Genomic DNA, 20,517 nt, shown 5'->3' with positions numbered 1-20,517 from the left:
CTCTGATAATCTTAAGGCTTTCACGTTTTCGTTGGAAACACATGCAAATGGTCCACGTATTGTAGTCCTTTTTTAAAGGACAGCAACTTGTTACTTTATTGTACAAGAAAAAGGGAGACAAAAGATGTTTGAAAAATTATAGACCCATTAGCATATATATATATTAATTACTTAATGTTGATTATAAGATCATTGCTCTAGAGTTATGGCAAATCGATTAAAATTTGTTTTACCAAATATTATATCAAATGCTCAAACATGATGTATACTAGGAAAAGATATAGCAGATACTATTGTTAGTGTTAGAGACATTATTGATTTAGTAGAAATGGATAATTTGGAAGGCTACATTGTAAAAATAGACCAAGAAATAGCCTTTGATAGAGTAAATCATGATTATTTATTTGATGTTTTAGATACACTTGGTTTTGGACCTTATTTTAAAAGGTGGATAAAGATATTTTATCATGACATTTTTAGTAGTGTCAGATGTAATGGTTTTGTAACAAATTATTTTCCAGTTAAAAATTCGGCCAGACAGGGTTGTCCAATATCTGCCTTATTATATGTTTTATCAGCAGAACCTTTGTATCATGCAATGAGAAGTAACACAAATATAAAAGGAATACATATACCAATGTCTGACAAGGTGGCTTTAATGTTTCAACACGCTGATGATACTATGGTGTTCCGATGGGGCCACTTCGACCTTCGCACTTTCGCCTTTAGGTCGAAGATGCGAGAGTGCGAAGTTGCGAAGGCGAAAGTGCGAGAGTGCGACGGCGAAGGAGCGAAAGTGCGAGGATGCGACGGCGAAGCGCGAAGATGCGATGGCGAAAGTGCGAAGTTGCGAAGGCGAAGGAGCGATAGTAGTATCGCTCCTTCGCCTTCGCAACTTCGCACTCTCGCCTTCGCAACTTCGCACTTTCGCCTTCGCCTTTTTTGATAGCATTCAGAAAGTCTCGGTCGATTACATAGAATTTGATGCAAACACCGTACTCGCCAAGGTTTTCCGATTAATCCATGATACCATTGGTACGCATGCGCTAGGCCATTGTGCTTACTATGAATGTTTATAAATATTTTAATGTGTATATGTGACATATATGTTTACCAGTGCTGGCTATGTCTAATCATTATATACTCCATATAAAATGTAATGTCCGCCATAATGTATACATATGCACCTCCAGACTCCTGTCACTTACCAGCTGTCTGTTTACCGTGGATCAAACACAGTAACATTCTAATTTCATTATGCGACACTCCTGGCTGATGTATGGATCTAGAGCTTGTTATTTTTCAAGCATTCAATGCTAGATTGCCTAATCCATTAGATAAAATGCGAATCTATAAGTGAACAGAGTAATATTTTTTACTTTCGGCCAGGCCCCGCCGCCACCAAACATAGTTGAGTACAAAACTCAGCCTCAACTCTGAGAAAATACTCAACTCCCTATTCTCAGCCTCAATTCACCGCCACCAAATATTTGAGTACGTACTCAAATAAAAATTTTGAGTACGTACTCAAAATATTTGAGATAGCTAGATACCTATCTCAAGTAAATACTCAAGCAATAAAAATGGCTATCCACAGACGACATATGCGACGCCGTCCGACGTCGGCAAATGTTAGACGAGGTTAAAGTTTCAAGAAGAGTCATCCGAGACAGGTTAAATCCGCTAGAAGAGTATTCAGATGATGAAATTTTTGACAGATATAGGTTCCGTCCCGCAACCATTCAGTACATTTTGGACTCTATTGTCCCATCAATTGTACACAACACTGCCAAGAACTGTGCCTTACCACCCACTCTACAGCTACTTACCTGCCTTAGGTTTCTGGCAATGGGGGCATACCACAGACTGGTAGGGGACAGCATTGGAGTGTCAGAGACAACAACCGGAAGATGTTGCCGTTCTGTTACAGATTCCATAATTACTAATCTGTTGAAAACCTCCATCACTTTTCCAACGGGTAATTGTGCCAGGGAAATAACCTAAATTTATCGTCTATATCTGTGGCGCAATGGGTATAGCTTTAATCTACTGATTTGCAGGTAACGAGTTCGAATACCGCAGGTACATTTATTTTTTTGAATAGTGGTACAATTTAAGAAATTCATCCCCCCCCCCCTAAATTGAATTTTTTTCTGTCATTTTCAAATCACTAGAACTCCATATCTTTAAGTAATTTAGAAGTTTGGTTTCGTATGCAGATCTTTTCCCAGGTGTGTCTAGTATCCTTAATTAAACGACATGCAATCTGAGAGGAGCGAATATCTATATGGATATATACATACATGTATAAGAGGCACAAACATTGCAACAACTCTCAATCTGACATAGTGAAGAAATAGCTATGCATCTATTGGAACAGATATATTCACCTGATTGGATTTTCTCCTGCGGCTCAGGTGGGGTTTGAACTCACAACTTTCGATAGCTGCATTTCTGTAATTCCCAGTCTGAAACATTCAGAAAGATGACATTATTTTTTCAATGTTTTTTTTTTTAGTTTGGTCTCAAATAGTTGTAAGGAACTGTGCAGTTGCAGCTCACAGGTCGCCCATTCCAATTTTTCAGACTGGGGGCTACAGACCTGCAGCTATACATTCTGAACCTACTCTCCTAGCAGTGATCGCACCCAGTGCAATAACCACTCGGCCACCTAGACAAGACGAAAAAAATCTTGCTTTCGATGATGAACGGGACCTAGCATTGCGAGCCGCTCACTACACAGTCGTTTGAGATTGAGGTTGAAGCTAGAATCTGAAAGCCGCCCACCGCCAAGAAAGCGGGTTCCGATGGTCGTGAGTTCGAGCACCGACCGGGGCGCAGATGGCGCCCCAAGGTAGTGAATTACCGTATATCTTATGTATATCTTCACTTTAGGCAGGTGTACTTCATTGATTCTGAGTATTTCTGGATAAATAAACAGTTTTATTAGCAACATTTTTATTATATGTTGACATAAAGTCTAAAAGGTTAAAGGTACTCCAGACAATTAAGAAAAGTTTCGCATACAAAATCCAACTTAAATAAACTTTCTTAAATCTAGCAGGTGTTCGGTTAGAAAAAGGTGAAAAAAGAGTCCTTGGGGGGGGGGCTACTTTAAACAAAGTACTTATATTAATACAGATAAAAAAAAAGTCCCTGCGATATTGTAACTCGAAGACTTCAAGTCGACAGACCCAAGCTATACTCTTTGGGCTACAAAGGTATAGAAATCTGGCGATAAAAAAGTAGTTTCGCAATGGATTGAAATCGTCATGGACCTTTTACAGAGTTTGGCATACAAAGTAGATCTTTACAGTAAAGTAGATGTTTACAGTAATAAAGATCAGTAGTAATTCTAGCAGTAATAGTAAATGACAAGGTAACTGAATTAAAATGGAAAATTCAAATGGCGATGGTTTTAAACCAAACCACTTAAAATGCACAGCAATGAATGATACGTCTTGAATAAAGTTTTCTGGTGGGTGTTTTCTGCTCCGTGCTATGGACCTAAATGGAAATGGGCGTGCAGCAGCAGGTGTCTCAACCAAACATGTGATTAAATGAATGACAGCTGTTCAATGGTATAAAGAATTAATGTATGTTTCAAATCATCGATGCATTTCCTTATTTCAGATTTGTACTATATGTCTTAGTGCATATATTGCGATCAAAATATGTGTAATCAAATATGTGTACATACAAGTTCAAAATTTATAGACAATTATCATTTTAAAGAAAATTCTTTTCTCCATGAGTACGCCCTTGAATTGAATCAACTTGCTTATTTTAGATAAAACAAGTTTCCATACATTTTCAGTTCTGATTTAACGAGGCTGGGTCTAATTTTTTCTGCCCTAGATTTTCGAATGATATTTTTTACATGAATTTCTACTGATATAATTAGTATTTTAACATAATAAAAATAAGAAATTTACCATACCGTTTGTTTAAGGGGTCATTTCAAAGTTTGTTAATTTTTAACATAGGACCCAATGGGATTTTGCTTGAAATTTATCAATTTTGCATATTTTTTACAATTTTTTTAAACTTCCGCCCTAGGGATTTCTTTTTCTGTTCTACATATTAAAGTTATTGCTAAAAGGCATCAAATGGTCAAATAAAAAAAACCCTTTACCTCCTGGTTTGTTCTAGGGGTCTTATCAAAGTTGGTTTTTTTTGTATGCCCAATTTCCTAGTTTGTCAGATAATGGCTATTTTTTATTTGACAAAGACAAAAATGGTGATCTTTATAGTATTATTAAAACATTTAGACATATTTAAGTAATAAATATATAACATCACATATTTAAGGTAATTAATATTAAACCCATGGTTACTGTTTTGAAATGTTTGAATTAAGCTATATTTAGGCGGGTTAGGAAAACGTGACAGAGGACTAGGCTTGCTGAACCCTCTTCACGATTTCAACCCGAGCCCAAATATAGCTTATACTTCGAGGCATTTATGTTTATTCCACAATATAATATCTATTAAACGCATCAAACGAGCTATTTTCAACAAATTTTGCTGAATATCTGCAGTTGAAACTATCACGCCATGGCGTCAACAAAGCAAAAAGATGACGTCACAATACAAATGAAACGCTACGCCAAAGCGTGCGTACTCGTTCTGTACTCGGCCTCGTTAAGATAATATGTTCTAATCTTGCATGTAAACAAAGTTAAGATAAACTTATTCAATGTTTATTGAAATGAAATAAGTTCATCGAGAGCTTTTTTTTCCATTTATCAGACATACTTTATTCATCGTTCATTAAGCATGATTCTGATGTGAAGTCATTTTTGATTATACAAGGTTAAATGATAATGTCAATATATCGATAATATTTACAAAGCCAAATTTTACCAAATGAAATCATCTGCTAAAAAATCAATAACTGAATTCTTTAAAAGATGAGTCATATATGCAATCAATATAAGATTTGTGCCATTTCTTATTAGATGGAGAATCCTTGAAAATTGTATTACAAACATGTGTAAATCTTATTGGGTTTTTTCTCCTTTGCTTATAAATATCATCATGCATATATCTGTTCTTTATCAATGTAAAGGAGAAACAAAGACACTTTTGAACAAGATATTAAATGTTTATTAATTTGAATAAGAGGGTATGTTAATTAGTGATTCGGTTTTCTCTTTTTGTATAATAAAAGAATAATAGATTAAAATTAATCATTACAATAAAGTCCATCCATATTTATATTCATCTGAAATCCATGTTTGATTATAACTATTAGGACAAACTCAATTCTTTAAGTATATCAACATCATAAATTCCAAAACCTTCAAGTATCTTTGCAATGTTTTGATAAAACTGATTCCAACACCATATCTACTGCTATTGGTGGATCCTTGGAGGTTTTGTTTGTTGTTTCAATAGCTGTTGTTGTTACCACGCTGAAAAGAAGGTACGTTTAAGTCATCGATCTTCCCACATAGTGTTTAAGAGCAAAAAAATTATGTTTCTATTGGTGGTCAAACTGTTTAACTTTAAATTAAAAAATAAATGAATAGTTTAATCGTTATTCAAAAATAATGAAATCAACACGATTCAATATACTTTTTTTATTCTTTGAGGTAATTGCATATTTTGGTTTTTAAGTTTATTTCCAGAAAAAAAAAATGAAATTTCATAACATCGATATTTTGAATTTTCATTTTAAATTGTAATACAGGAAGAGTCGACGGAACCAACGGATACAGCGATCTCAACTGGAACCACAAACACGTTTTTCAAAGTTACTATTTTTGTATAACATATATGTCGTGGATGATACAGTTAAGTACAAGAGTATATCATTAATTTTAATCTCATTAAACACATATATGTCCATAAATAGTTTATGCATGTTGATCACTTTACTTGTATGTTTTTGTTTACCGCGTGGTAATTTTCCACTATTAGGTATTTTTAGTTTAGGCATGCGTAGTGGCAAGTTGTGCATATTAGCTAGTCTGCGCATGCGTAGTCATGTTGCAAACATTCATGATTGTCCACTGTTTTGGAAAGAAGATGTTTACATGAATTGCGACCCCGTCCGTCCAATTTTACAATATTCTGCGACTTCAACAATTAACTAAAGGGACACGGTATATGTGATCAAGGGTAAATGTTATCTATATTCCGTATTTAGTGATCTATTAAGGCTTAATGGTATTGCAGAAGTGATTTCTCGCACGGTTCAAAATGGCGCTGGTGACGCTCCAGTTATAACATTGTTTCCATGCCAAAGTTATCCGTGTGTGATATACCAGAGACGTAGATGTGATTTATCGTACAGCTGCTTATACTTGCGTATATTAGTTTGTAATGTGTGAAAATATCCGCGTCAACTTTTTCTATTGTTTATTTCACGATATCAACATTGCTAGTGGCGATTCCCATGTGAAATTTAACAAGATTGTCTATATCAATCTAACTATCTATCGATATATATATATATATATATATATATATATATATATATATATATATATATATATATATATATATATATATATATATATATATATAAAGCACAGAGAAATTCACCTTATTGGAGCTCCACCTCTGCCCCGGCTGGGGCTTGAACTCACGACCTCTGGAACCCATTCTCCTAGCAGTGACAAAACATTTTATTTGGTAGATGTTTAATAATACTGTTGCTCACTGAAATATAGGTTTATCAATTTAATGGAAGACCAGGCAACAGTAACAACAAAACAATTCACATTGTCAAGTAAAAAGTTTGAGGATCAACCCCTTACAACGCTAATCACATATATACTGCCTTGTTTCTTCACATAGAGTGGTCACATGATTACTATCTTTTTGTTTATATGTTCAGTATCTTGTGACATATGCGAAAGTCACGTTGTCGTATCTATTAGAAGATAATTGGGCATAGCTTCATTTAAGGGAGGAAAGAAGTAAGGATTGATGGTATTTTTGTGCCTGCATATATCGTGTCATTTAAATGTAAGTATCGTGATTTTTATACTTAAACCAAAAATGTATGCATTGTTTACACTACTACACTACTGACATTTCTTTTCTTTTTTTTATAATTAATTTTTTTTTCCATTTTCACAATCATATTTGATTTCATAAAGACGGTAATATATATAAGAATTTTATGACATTCTCACTTTCACACTTTTTCTCTCCCTTACATACTACATTCTTTTCGGAGCAAACATAGAGGATATATATATACACACGCATATACACACACATATATAAATAGAACATTTATGTACCATGTTAAACTTATATCTCAAATATGTTTTTCCAATTTACCCAGAGTTTATTAAATGTTGTAATCTCACATGATTTGATAGCTATATTTTTCAACTTTATATTTGAATGATAGATGATGTAACATTTCAACAATGTCAGGTTTTTTTGTCCTGTTTTGAACAATTAAAAATGTATTGCTTGGAGTACAGAATTATAAAATTAACTACTTTGTTGTAACCAACAGATTGACATTTCTGCTTTGGTAAGCGATTCAACACATTTGCATCATTTTATTTTAAGCATAGTTGCACTTCCCAGTTCAGAAATTTAAATGAAATTATGTGTATTGTTATGCTCTAATTACAAGTTATTGTTTAGACATAGACTAATCTGGATGCTCTGTGATTAGATATAACATATTGTTTAAATGCCATTAAAATTTCAATAAAATCCATACAAGGTTGTCACATGATCATTATCAGTTTGTTTGCAGCTTAAATATTTTTTTTCACTACAAGCATGATCAAGTATTATCTAGGTCACAGATTGGCATTGCTGATTAGATTATTGCTGTGACACACGGGTATCGTTTTATTTTAAGCATTTTTACTTACCTGTTCAGAATTTGATAACACTTTTTGATTTTGCTTGTGCTATATATTCAAACAATACATGGGCCCTTTTTATGCCATAGACCAGATAGAATGGCTATTTTGTAATTTTAAAAAACTCAGTAATTTAAATATTTTGTAGACTGTAGACGGTGAGTATTAATACCACTTTAAAGACAATTGAAGATCTTTGTATTAAAATAATTAAAACCTTAGTTTTTCAAATATTGGCATATTTTAATAGAGTCAACGTAATCATTAACTTCTTGTTTTGTTTCTGTAAAGTTTTTTAAAACATTAAACAATAAAAGAGTTGTCAAGAATTATAGTAATGACTTCAAATTTTAGTGAAATATATATATTGACGTCATGGCTAATATAATATTTTACCAATATCTTTTATAACTTTAGGGAAGGAAGAGAAAAGGAAACTATTTTTGACATTCCGTTTAATATCCTAAGAAGTCAAATTATCGTTCAAAATTCATTGACAGCTTAGAGACATGGCCTTTTTCATTTCTTTGGATTTTTTTCTCTTACCATTAAAGCGTACAACGATTGATGAACACAGACAAAACTATTTATTTGGCAGACGTGTTTTATTTTGCTGACTGAAATAAATATTGTTTTGGATTCATCAATATCATGGACGGTCAGGCGACAGTTACACCTTAACAACTACATTGGCACGTAAAAAGTTCGGAGATTCACCACATCTAATGCTTAAGCTTTCATCATCTTTCATCTAATTTTCTCCATATACACAGGTGCACACGAAAAACCAAGTGACATTTAGGCACTTTCAATTTTGTTTACATTATTTTTTTTATTTAACAAAACTAACAGGTTCCGTTTGTTACAATGAATGTTATAGAAACGTGAATATTTGTTGTGTAGTGTTGTTATTATTTTTTTTCTTTATGCGTCTTACATTAGTTTTAAAATTTCCAACATTAATCTTGAATTTCTGTTTTTAAAGTTGATTTTTATTACAAAAAACAATGCCGTTAACATGAAAATTAACAACAATCCTCTGTTTTGTATCTTCCTCTATCCTTCAAACAAGAAATATCCAATCGATTCTTTACTATCCTATACCATTGCAAGCTATGGGTAATAAAGAAAATAAAAAGATAATGATTTTATTAACTGATATTTAAAGCCGATTATTTTAGTAATTATGGAAGTAACATATTTGTATTGCTAACGTAACATCGTACGCGGATTGCACAAAACTATTTAATAAAAGAATCTGCTATTTATACATTTCCTTTTAATTGAAAAAAAACGATCTAAATGTCACAGTTCATATATATTGATTTATTTAATGTTCATCAGCGCGCATTGCTGATAGAACTCATTGCTGTATGTATGAGTGCATGTGTGAATGCTGTGATAAGTCACATGGTTTTTTAGCTCACCTGAAAGCTCAAGTAAGCTATTCTGATCACATTTTGTCCGTCGTCCGTCTGTCCGTCTGTAAACTTTTTACATTTTGAACTTCTTCTCTAAAACCGCTTATTCAATTTCAACTAAATTTGGCACAAAGCATCCTTATGGTAAGGCAAATATAAATTGCAGAAATGAAAGACCTATCTTTATTCAAAGCTGAGAAAACCTCGAAACTGTAGAAAAAGGGGGGTGCATTTTTAAAAATCTTCTTCTCAAGAACTACTGACTCCAATTCAACGTAGTTTAGCATAAATTATCCTTATGGGAAGGAAAATATAAATTGCAAAAATTAAGGGCTAATTCTGTTTCAAATTTGAGTAATATACGGAAATGATAATATGACAGAGAGAATGAGGGTCAATCAGTTTAACTTCGGGTTCAGTATTCCATATCTCAAAACCCTTTTTTAAACAAAGAAGCGGCCATTCTGAACGTATAAGAAATGGGTCAATCTGACAAAGGTGAATTTGGTTGTTGTGGAACAGTTTGCGTGCGAAAGGAATATTTGAAACGTGCAAGATACATTAATGCCGATTTTGTGAAGTAAATTGAGATTAAATATTCCAATGCGTTGACTTTTTCACCTTTGACAATGGTTTTAGCTTGTTTTGAATTTCGTTTCGTGTTCATGAATTACGGTTTGTAACTTAGGGAAACTATCGCCTGTATTTTGTAATTGTTACGTACCAATCAAATATAGACATCGAAAAGTAAGACAGCTGACTGTTACCTGCGGAAAATAAGATACATTAACAGGTACGGTACTTTAACAACTAAAATACAAATTCTTACGGTAAAACAGTATTGTTTTTGCGTAATAGTTGATTACTGCAATGTGTTTTTGGCTAGTTGTAGGTATTTTCTCGTCTATTCAGTCTAAACGGAGATTAATTTTGCTGATGGAAATAATAAGTGCGTGTACATGTAGCAGAGACATAAATAATTGTTAGCTCATCTGAGGTGAAATATACAGAGAAATATCTTTAAAAAAATTCTTCTCAAAAATCAATCGGCCAAAATACCTGTAACTTGTGTGGAAGCATCCTCAAGTAGTGTTGATTCAAGCTTGTCAAAACCATGATCCCCGGGGGTACGGTGGGCCCCAATTTTTAGATACAAATGTATAGAGAAAAATCATTAAAATCTTTTCAAACACCAGTTAGTCAAAGAAGCTGTAACTTGTGTGGAAGCATCTTCAGGTAGTATAATTTTACTAACCTGAAAGTCAAGCTTCGAGTTATAAGCAAGATTAAGAGCTTTGCGCACAATGCTACTATATGTTTGTACACAAAGCTGAGGTCATCCTTTAGTTTGTTTATATGTTAAATGCAGCTATGCTGAATAGGAAATATCAAGTTTAAATTCTTAAGTTGAATGTAATAAACTCATGTAAACAAAAACATGACTCAAACCAAGCTACGTATCTTGCTTATGATTCTACGATTCACACTGAAATTTTGGTTGATGAATAGAAATGTCTTGCTAAAAGGATGATATGCTGTAATTACTTTCTGGTGCCCCTTCTTCAACGATGAATTGCATAAAATCTACACAAATTTTTGATAGTTTTTTGAACACAAATAAATGAAAACAATGCCTTTTAAACAGTTTCCATAGGCCTGACACATTATTATTATTATTATTATGAGGATAAAAGCATTATCGGTGTTCTTAAAAATTATTGCAATGGAAAATCATCTTTGTTTATACACATTTGTTGTTTTTTAATAAAGATGAAAATAATGGATGGGCCTTGGTACAATAGAGCGACATGCCTGCCAATACATTAATTTGAATTATAGCTCTTTAACATATGTGACAACATTTTCAGTTAAGTTTATTTTCTTCAATCAAGTGAGTAAGGATATGAAAGGTCATACGAAATGAATTCATGCCTGGAAAATGACAATCGTCTATAATGGAGAGGGCCAATTAAATTTTTCAATGTTTTTAATTTGAGGAATTGAGCGCATTCATACTGGTGCATTGAGGTACACTTTTCTTCTTTCACATATAGAATTTTTTAAAATGCAATTACTAGTCAGTAGTGGAGGGAGAAAATGTACATTTATGCTCTTATGTATTTTAACCGTTTTATAAAGTGATGGGGGGAATAAATTAAAGGGAACTGGAAGTTAACCGTGAACACCAACTGAAAACTTCGTTATTTATATTGCATATGATCTTATTTTCGGTAAAAATGGTATTCCATGAAGGTAAATACGTCAAAGATTAGGTATATGAAAAAATAAGTGACAATTCGGATATTCATTTTTGGTTAATCTACCGAGGGGCCACATGGCACAATATCCTTTGAACGTCCATATAAAGCCAGTGTTGCTCAGGTGAGCGATGTGGCCCATATGGTCTCTTGTTTTAATGACCAGGTTCAGGTATATATGTCTCATTGACCAATTACAGACGACTTTTATGTCATTAGTGTGTATGCGTTACTAACTTCGATCACTACATAAGCGCAAGTCCCGCCAAATACAGTACCCATAGATTCTAACCTTTACGGCGTTAGTTTCATGTACCAATGTACTCCTGATCTTCAAAGATTCGGTATTCCATTTATTATTCAAAATCCTGGATACCTGGTGAGGTCATTGTTTAACATATTATTGTAAAATCATATTCAGTGACACTGTCGTTAAATCACCGGTATTATAATTGGGAAAACCATTATGTTTGTAATTTAGTTCAATAGGTGGTACATGTAATTGTCTTTCGTCAACGTGTGTGTGTGAGTGTTATGTTGTGAATGTGTTGTCTGTGTTTTCTAGGTTTCTTGTCTTATGTCATATAAAAGCATATATAAGCACGAATCCAGACTTCGATCGTTATTTCTTTAACGACCCTAAGACATAAATAACAAAACAAAATATGTACATTCATATAATTGCTATCTAAAAGAACATTTTATTTTAACAAGCTGTATTTCGTGTCTTCTAACAATCGATTGGTAATTGGTCGATCTGATTGGCAATATATATAAAAACGATACAAAATAATTCTAACTACTTCCTGAATATTCTTTTCAATATCATAATTATTTGTTATTAGGTTATTTCAACATATTAGATTTATGTATTCAAGATTTACTGTCACTGATCAGTTTGGGTTTTTTTTAAACTCATTTGAGCTGAAAGGTCAAGTGAGCTTTGCTGATTACTTTTTGCCCGACGTCTGTCAGTGTCATTTCGTCCGCCTGTAAACTGGATACATTTCACATATTTGACGTCTTAACATGTATCGAACCACTGTAGAAATCGTTAACAAATTTGGCACAAAGCATTTCTATGTTAAAGATATTCAAGGATGATAAAATGAAGGTTCACATCCTATTTTAAGCGAAAATTGATAAGAATAATTTTTAGAAAATTGTTGACATTTTTAAAAATCTTCTCAAATTTCATTTGGTTAGAAAATTGTTGACATTTTTAAAAATCTTCCAAATTTCATTTGGCTAGACAATCTAAAACTTGGTGTCTTGTGTGGAAGGATCCCTGGGAAGTGTAGTTTCAAATTTGTTTAAATGATGATTTTCAGGATGTAGAGGGTCACAATGGGAGTTAAATCTTTACATTTGATTGCTTTTTTAAAAAAATCTTCTCAAAGACTATTTCGTCAGACGATCTGAAACTTGTATGGAAGCATTTCCAGATATTGCAGACTCGCATCTGTTCAAATACTGCTTCTCTTGGATAGGGTTTGACCACAAAAGAAAGGGGGTAAAGTTTTATAGAGAAATAAATATTTGATTATTCTTTTTAAAACACTCCTCTGAAAAACAATCGTCTAGGAAAACTGGAACTTCTAAGTATCCTCAGATAAAGCGGTAACACGTTTTACCAATCATGTTCGGTAAAGGCCCCCATTGTGGTTGAATTGTTAAACGGAAACTAATAAGAATCATCATTATCAAGCCTTCTTCTGAAAATACATTTTGCCAAAAAGATAAAACTTACGAGGAAGCATCCTCAGAAAGTGTAGGTACAAGTAAAAAGTTATAACAAACATACTTCTGACGTTTGTGTTACTCACCAATTTCACAATGATTGTCCAAAGTACATTTCAGACTAGTTTTATATTTTAATTATCGATTTAATTATTGTTCTAACAATACGATATGCAACGTATTAAAGAAAAATAACGATATTAAATTACTTTCATAATGATATTTTTTCTGCAGAAAAGGAGTTGTTAATGCTGTGAACAGGAAAAACAATGTCTCTGTCAAAGTATGGATCAACCGAAGGGACAACAAATTTTGCTCGTTTAGCTAGAATTATCTTAGGCCCGTGCACTGACGTTCTTCGCGAAGTTCTAATGAAAAATGGCACTCCGTCCGCCTTGTCACACAATGTTAAAACTTTTATTGCTAACATGCCAAAACTCAAAAAGTCTCCAATTACCAAAGAACAAGAATGGATCGTGTATAAAGAACAATATTTGGACTTTGACATAACTTTAATTTACACTTTGTTTCGTAATATATCCATATTTCCACCGCATGCAAAACAGTGGGGAAATATTCCGAATCCAAAAGACAGAAGCGTATCAGCTAACATTGAAAGGATTCGATTATTAAGAAACAAATATCAAGGCCATAATTCGAGAATATCAATTTCAAGCTCTGTCTTTAATCAAGAATGGCAAGATATTTTTGATATCGTTAAAGAGTTGGAAATGTATTTAGGGACAAGCACTGTTTATCAGGAGGAGGTGAAGAAAATAACATCGTATTGCATGGACCCTCAACAAGAAACTAAATACGTCGAACAGCTACTTGACTTGAATAAAAAAATTGACGACATTTCAGGTGATTATATCTTGAGCTATAGGACATAAAACTCTTATTACCTTATTGTATAACGTGCAACTTATGAATTTATTGTATATGACGTTTTTTCACTATTTGTAAGTCACAAGCCAGAAACAAGTTTTTTATTTCCAATTGACAGCAAACATAGAAAGTGCCTGTGGTTGTAAGAAAAGGAAAGGTATTTGAACAATTCAAAAGAGAGGTTAAGCATTTAAGTGTGCACCTGTACGACTACATGTAACGAGGGGAATCTCGTAATTTTATGCGTATTACGTCATAAGTTCTGCATACCACGTATTTCTACAAGTTGTACAAAACGTGTACAATCAAAACTACACTTGGGTAAAAAAAAAAACTAGTAACATTTTTAATAAATATATAGATTTGACGTTGTTTTAGGTAAAGCATGCGCAGACGATAAGTTAAGAACGAATTTGCTTTTGGTTACATCGAAGTCATACAATAACTTCAAAAACAGTGAAAAAAAGGTGAACATGAAAAAAGTTGAATCTAATTTTGTTACACCTACGCGTACAGTTTATTAAACATAATAGAGAGGTTAAGCATTTGAACGTGTACGTGTACGAGTACGTGTAATAAGGGGAATCCCCTTGTTAAATGTGTATTACGTCATAATTTCTGCATACCGCGTAAATCTACAAGTTGTACAAAACGTGTAGATTCAAAAGTACACGAAGGTGAAAACTTGTATCATTTTAAGATAAAAATATGGACTTTGTGTTTATCAAGCATCATTTTATTTAAAGCAGACGACAAATTGAGGACGACTGTGCTTTGGTTTCATCAAATTTAGAGAATAGTTTCATAAACAGTAAGAGTAAACTGAACATGTTGAAAATATTAAATCCAATGGTTTTAGACGTTTGCTTACACGTATAGGTTATTAAACGTACCCCGAATTTAAGTACGTGTACGTGTAAACATACTTGTAGCTCCACACGTACCCGTAGACGTACGCGTTCAAATGCTTAACCTCTCTAATATTAATGTTTGTACATGTACGTGTAAACATACGTGTAAGTCAATACGCACCGTAGACGTACAAGTCCAAATGCTTAACCTTTCTAATTATTCAGCAAAGCAAGCCCATACAACACATAAATTAGAATGGAAATCAAGTAAAACCAAAAACCAGCATGAAAATAGATTAGCTCACCTAAGCTGAACCTTAAAAGAGCTTTTATGATCATTCTTTGTCTGTCGTCCCTATCTTTGTCCGTCCGTATGTCTGTTAATTTTGAACATTTTTCAAATTCTTCTCAAGAATCATTGAGTCAATTTCAAACAACATTGACACAAACCAGCTTTGGGTGAAGAAAAATCGAACTCTTCCAAAGGGATATCAACAATTAATTAAAGATCTTTGGCTTTTTTTTTAAATCGTCCCCTTATAAACCAAATGAATAGAAAATTGTGGGAAAGCATCCTACATTCAAATTTGTTCAAATCGTGATCACGTTGGTTTTGTTTAGAGACAATTGAGATCGCATTTTTAATTTGGAGTAAATGGAGAGAATTCGTTGAAAATGATATTTGTATCCACCAAAGAAGAATATATATATATATATATATATATATATATATATATATATATATATATATATATATATATATATATATATATATATATATATATATATATATATATATATATATATATATAAAATCCAAAATGAGTGAAAGGTGATATCACACAGTATAAATAATCAAAAGGAAAAAGAAAATGAACAGTTCCAAAGTTTCTATTCATTAGCGCTTTCTGGATTTACATCCTTCTTCAGGTGAATGTACATAAGTTATGTATAATATAAATTTGATAACTTATGTACATTCACCTGAAGAAGGATGTAAATCCAGAAAGCGCTAGTGAATAGAAACTTTGGAACTGTTCATTTTCTTTTTCTTTTTTGATTATATATATATATATATATATATATATATATATATATATATATATATATATATATATATATATATATATAAAACAATTATCAGTAGACGATAACACAATAATCCATTTCTCTCAAATTTAATCCAGAGCTCTTTCGCCTGATCAACTCTTTAGTGGATTTCTACGGAAGCCTGTTAGTGCCACATAAGATATATAAAAAGAAAAGTCTATATAAGAAAAAGTCATTGTATATATAAATACACACACATAAATATAAGATAAACTCGAATATATAAAAATAAGCAGCTTTATATATAAAGGAATTGCCAATATATATAAAGAATTGTGTATATATATATATAAAGCCAGGTCGTATATATATAAACAGTACTGTGATATATAAAAGCAACAGGGCAAAATTGTTGCTCATATATGCATATTAACTTCTCTAATATAAATGTGAGTTGCGTTATCTTGATACACATTTTATGTCGTCAAACTAAATAAACTAATATTAAGTACAATTTAGCTTTGCTATCAAATAAGTGACAATATAATTTATTAAGTTAAGGATAACTGGATACATCGTAAAATATCTTCATTTCAAGCCAAATCCGGTTTACCCCCCCCCCCTCCTTTATCGATCAAATTCGCCGTCCCAATATGAGATACCTTCCGACGCCCCTGTATCAATGCTTTATACAAACTCCTTGAGGCTGGGATTTATTTGCGCGAGGGGGGAAGGGGGGCAGGTTTAATCTCATTATTGTTTTGTTTCGAATAGTTAATATGGGTATTTTTAATGCTAAGTCAAAATTTGAAAGTAAATAAAGTTACAAGCAAGATACAGATTTTGAAATTCTTCAAAGCTCAAGTCTTGTTATATACATGTAGTTTACATATTTGTTTTTAGTGGTCAGTTTCAATCAAATGTTGGTTCTTCTGTTGATAATGTTATAAATTTATGAACATTAAATTAGTTTATAGTGTGTTTGCCTCGAGCCATTTTGTCAAAGAAATGACAATTCCTTTCCTAATTATTTGTAAAATAATATAGAAAATAAAATGATAATATGCTTTGTTATATTCAGTAGTATTTTCTCACTATATAACTCTATATAGACGAATAGTCAATAATTGTAATATTAGCTCGTACGAAAAATATTGACCGGTCAATATTATACAAATATTGACTGGGGTTGAGGGCAACATTGATTATATTAGCCCCCGAGGGACGAAATATTGCCCGACGCGGAGCGGAGGGCAATATTTTCGTCCCAAGGAGGCTAATATAATCAATGTTGCCCGAAAACACAGTCAACATTTGTTTTGTTATATAAAGAAACAAACCAAAATTAAGAAAGTAATTAAAAACAGATCGCCATAATTTTCTCGGCTCAACAAAGAATTCACGAATTCAATTCTGTACAAAGTTCATTTCCAAAATATCCTCAGCATCAAACGGTCACTGGTGATATTCTGCCGACCGAAAGAAATAATATACAGATGTTCTACCTGATTTTACTTCACAGTAATTCGCAAATCCTTATATCCGTTATGATAGCAAACCGTCGCATTGCGCGTCCGTTGTTTACTTGCCTTGACTGACTGTCTATTATGACGTCACCTTGTTTTGGAGTCGCGAAGAGTTATTTACGTCATCGTTTACGAATCAACTAATCAGAGGCGATTATTTGAAATAGAGGGAATGTTCTCTAGATATTATTCCTAGCCAGTCAATATCAAAAAAATATTGACCGGTCAATATTTTTCGGACGAGCTAATATTACAATTATTGACTATTCGTCTATATAGAGTTATATAGTGAGAATATACTACTGAATATAACATTTTTTTTTATTGACCGGCTAGGAATAATATCTAGAGAACAGTCCCTCTATTTCAAATAATCGCCTCTGATTTGTTGATTCGTAAACGATGACGCGAATAACTCTTCGTGACTCCAAAACAAGGTGACGTCATAATAGACAGTCAGTCAAGGCAAGTAAACAACGGACACGCAATGCAACGATTTGCTATCATAACTGATATAAGGATTTGCGAATTACTGTGAAGTAAAATCAGGTAGAACATTTGTATATTAATTCTTTCGGTCGGCGGAATATCACCAGTGACCGTTTGATGCTGAGGATAATTTGGAAATGAACTTTGCACAGAATTAAATTCGTAAATTCTTTGTTGAGCCGAGAAAATAATACCGATCTGTTTTCAAGTACTTTCTTAATTTTGGTTTGTTTTTTCATATAACAAACAAATGTTGACTGTGTTTTCGGGCAACATTGATTATATTAGCCCCCTTGGGACGAAAATATTGCCCTCCGCTTCGCATTGGGCAACATTTCGTCCCTTGGGGGCTAATATAATCAATGTTGCCCTCAACCCCAGTCAATATTTGTATTTTGTTATATTCAGTAGTATATTCTCACTATATAATTCTATATAGACGAATAGTCAATAATTGTAATATTAGCTCGTCCGAAAAATATTGACCGGTCAATATTTTTTTGATATTGACCGGCTAGGAATAATATCTAGAGAACATTCCCTCTATTTCAAATAATCGCCTCTGATTAGTTGATTCGTAAACGATGACGTAAATAACTCTTCGCGACTCCAAAACAAGGTGACGTCATAATAGACAGTCAGTCAAGGCAAGTAAACAACGGACGCGCAATGCGACGGTTTGCTATCATAACGGATATAAGGATTTGCGAATTCCTGTGAAGTAAAATCAGGTGACGTCATAATAGACAGTCAGTCAAGGCAAGTAAACAACGGACGTTTCTTCATATAACAAAACAAATATTGACTGTGTTTTCGGGCAACATTGATTATATCAGCCCCCTTGGGACGAAAATATTGCCCTCTGCTTCGCGTCGGGCAATATTTCGTCCCTCGGGGGCTAATATAATCGATGTTGCCCTCAACCCCAGTCAATATTTGTATAATATATATATATATATTGCACGGAACGGTACGGTTCGTTTTAGAGGTGTAGTAGCACGTTTCAGGGTCTGTATCATTTGTATATATTACTTAGTGTTGATTGTAATTGTTTAAACCGTTACCCCGGATGATTTTGGGCCATCAGAGGGAGTTCAAAGATTTATAAAGAAAATTTAAAGAAACTCGACAACTACAGACTTTCGATATGTGATCTAACTATGCAAGCATCATAAGAAAAAAATATAGGTAATAAACCCTTCAAACTGTGATCTAAGTAGGGGTAAAACGTCAATAAAGTTCATATTTCTAACTGTCCACACCATGATCATCCCCTAAAACTAATACTGAGGTCTCTTCAGAATATGTCAATATTGAATTGTTTGGGAAATCTTTAAAAATATCATTTTCAAGAACATTAATGCTACGATTTTTAATATTCTTATGTGTTTAGGCATCATGATATATTTTCAATTCAAAATTGTTGAAACAACACTGGTGACAACAAAGGAGCTCAAAGCGTAAGGACAAGATCAAGTAAATGATTACAGAGTGTCTTTTTGGTGCAAGAACCATTCTAACGTCATAATTCATTTGATGACTTTTTCGCGTACTTTACGGTTTGAAAGTAATTATATATAAAATGAAAAATAAATTCTAGACATTCTGTATTAAATCATGGGAAAAGTATTCCCATTATTCCTGACATCATTTGAAGAGGAGGTCAAGAACTAGTTTAATGTCGTTTTTAAGAGAGTGTAGGCTTTCTGGATATATTTCATTAATAAGAAATAGACCAAAACTCAAGGGTATCCTTCATATTTCATAGAAAATAACAGTTTAACACACGATTTTTCATTTTTATTTACAAAACTTTTAAGTCCCAATACACCCTGTCCAACTAACTATTGTTATGAAGCATTATTTAAAAAAAATCATATATTAAATTTGCATCTTTTATTAACTAGATCTTTACTTCAACATATGAAAATATAAACCATCTAAATATCCTTATGATATACAATACTACATTCTCTAGATACTACTCCAGCTAATAAAGCTGCGTTTATTAAAGTTATGACCTTTATTGTTTAGGTGAGTGATGTTTCCCCAGGGCCTCTTGTTTATATCAAATTGTTTGTATTTTTTTTTTACAAATAAGTAAAAATTTTATAGAGATGGCAAATATCAAAATTAGTGCATTCTATTTGTTACTCTACTGTGAGAGCGTCGGCTAGTGTGCATTTTCTTTTGACGGTTTCATACAATATATTGGAAATTTTGCAGCGCGTTATATTTTCAAGATTAGATATGACAGCTTCAACGTACTATCTATCTAGCAGTCTTAAATATATTTAATGTTTATCTATTTTTAAAATCGTTCAAAAAATTCTACTTTGAATTGTATTGAAATCATAGGTTCATAATTTTGAGCTCATACAGTTTCACTATGAAACATTTACAATACATCTGTTATCATAAAATCGTGTTTGTCTTAATCAAGTTCAATA

The 20,517-nt window shown here is 32.7% G+C and overlaps 1 protein-coding gene across 5 annotated transcripts in view; it reads left to right on the top strand.

Annotated features, from left to right (window-relative positions):
- The window catches only part of LOC105330604 (serine/threonine-protein phosphatase 6 regulatory ankyrin repeat subunit A), a 119,117-nt gene that overhangs the window by 25,762 nt on the left and 72,838 nt on the right, over positions 1-20,517 (top strand). The window lies entirely within an intron of this gene.

This window comes from Magallana gigas, chromosome 1, assembly GCF_963853765.1.
Source record: "Magallana gigas chromosome 1, xbMagGiga1.1, whole genome shotgun sequence".
NCBI classification, from domain to species: Eukaryota; Metazoa; Mollusca; class Bivalvia; order Ostreida; family Ostreidae; genus Magallana; species Magallana gigas.
The sequence above is the reverse complement of the archived record's forward strand: the minus strand, read 5'-3'. Positions and strand labels throughout refer to the sequence as shown.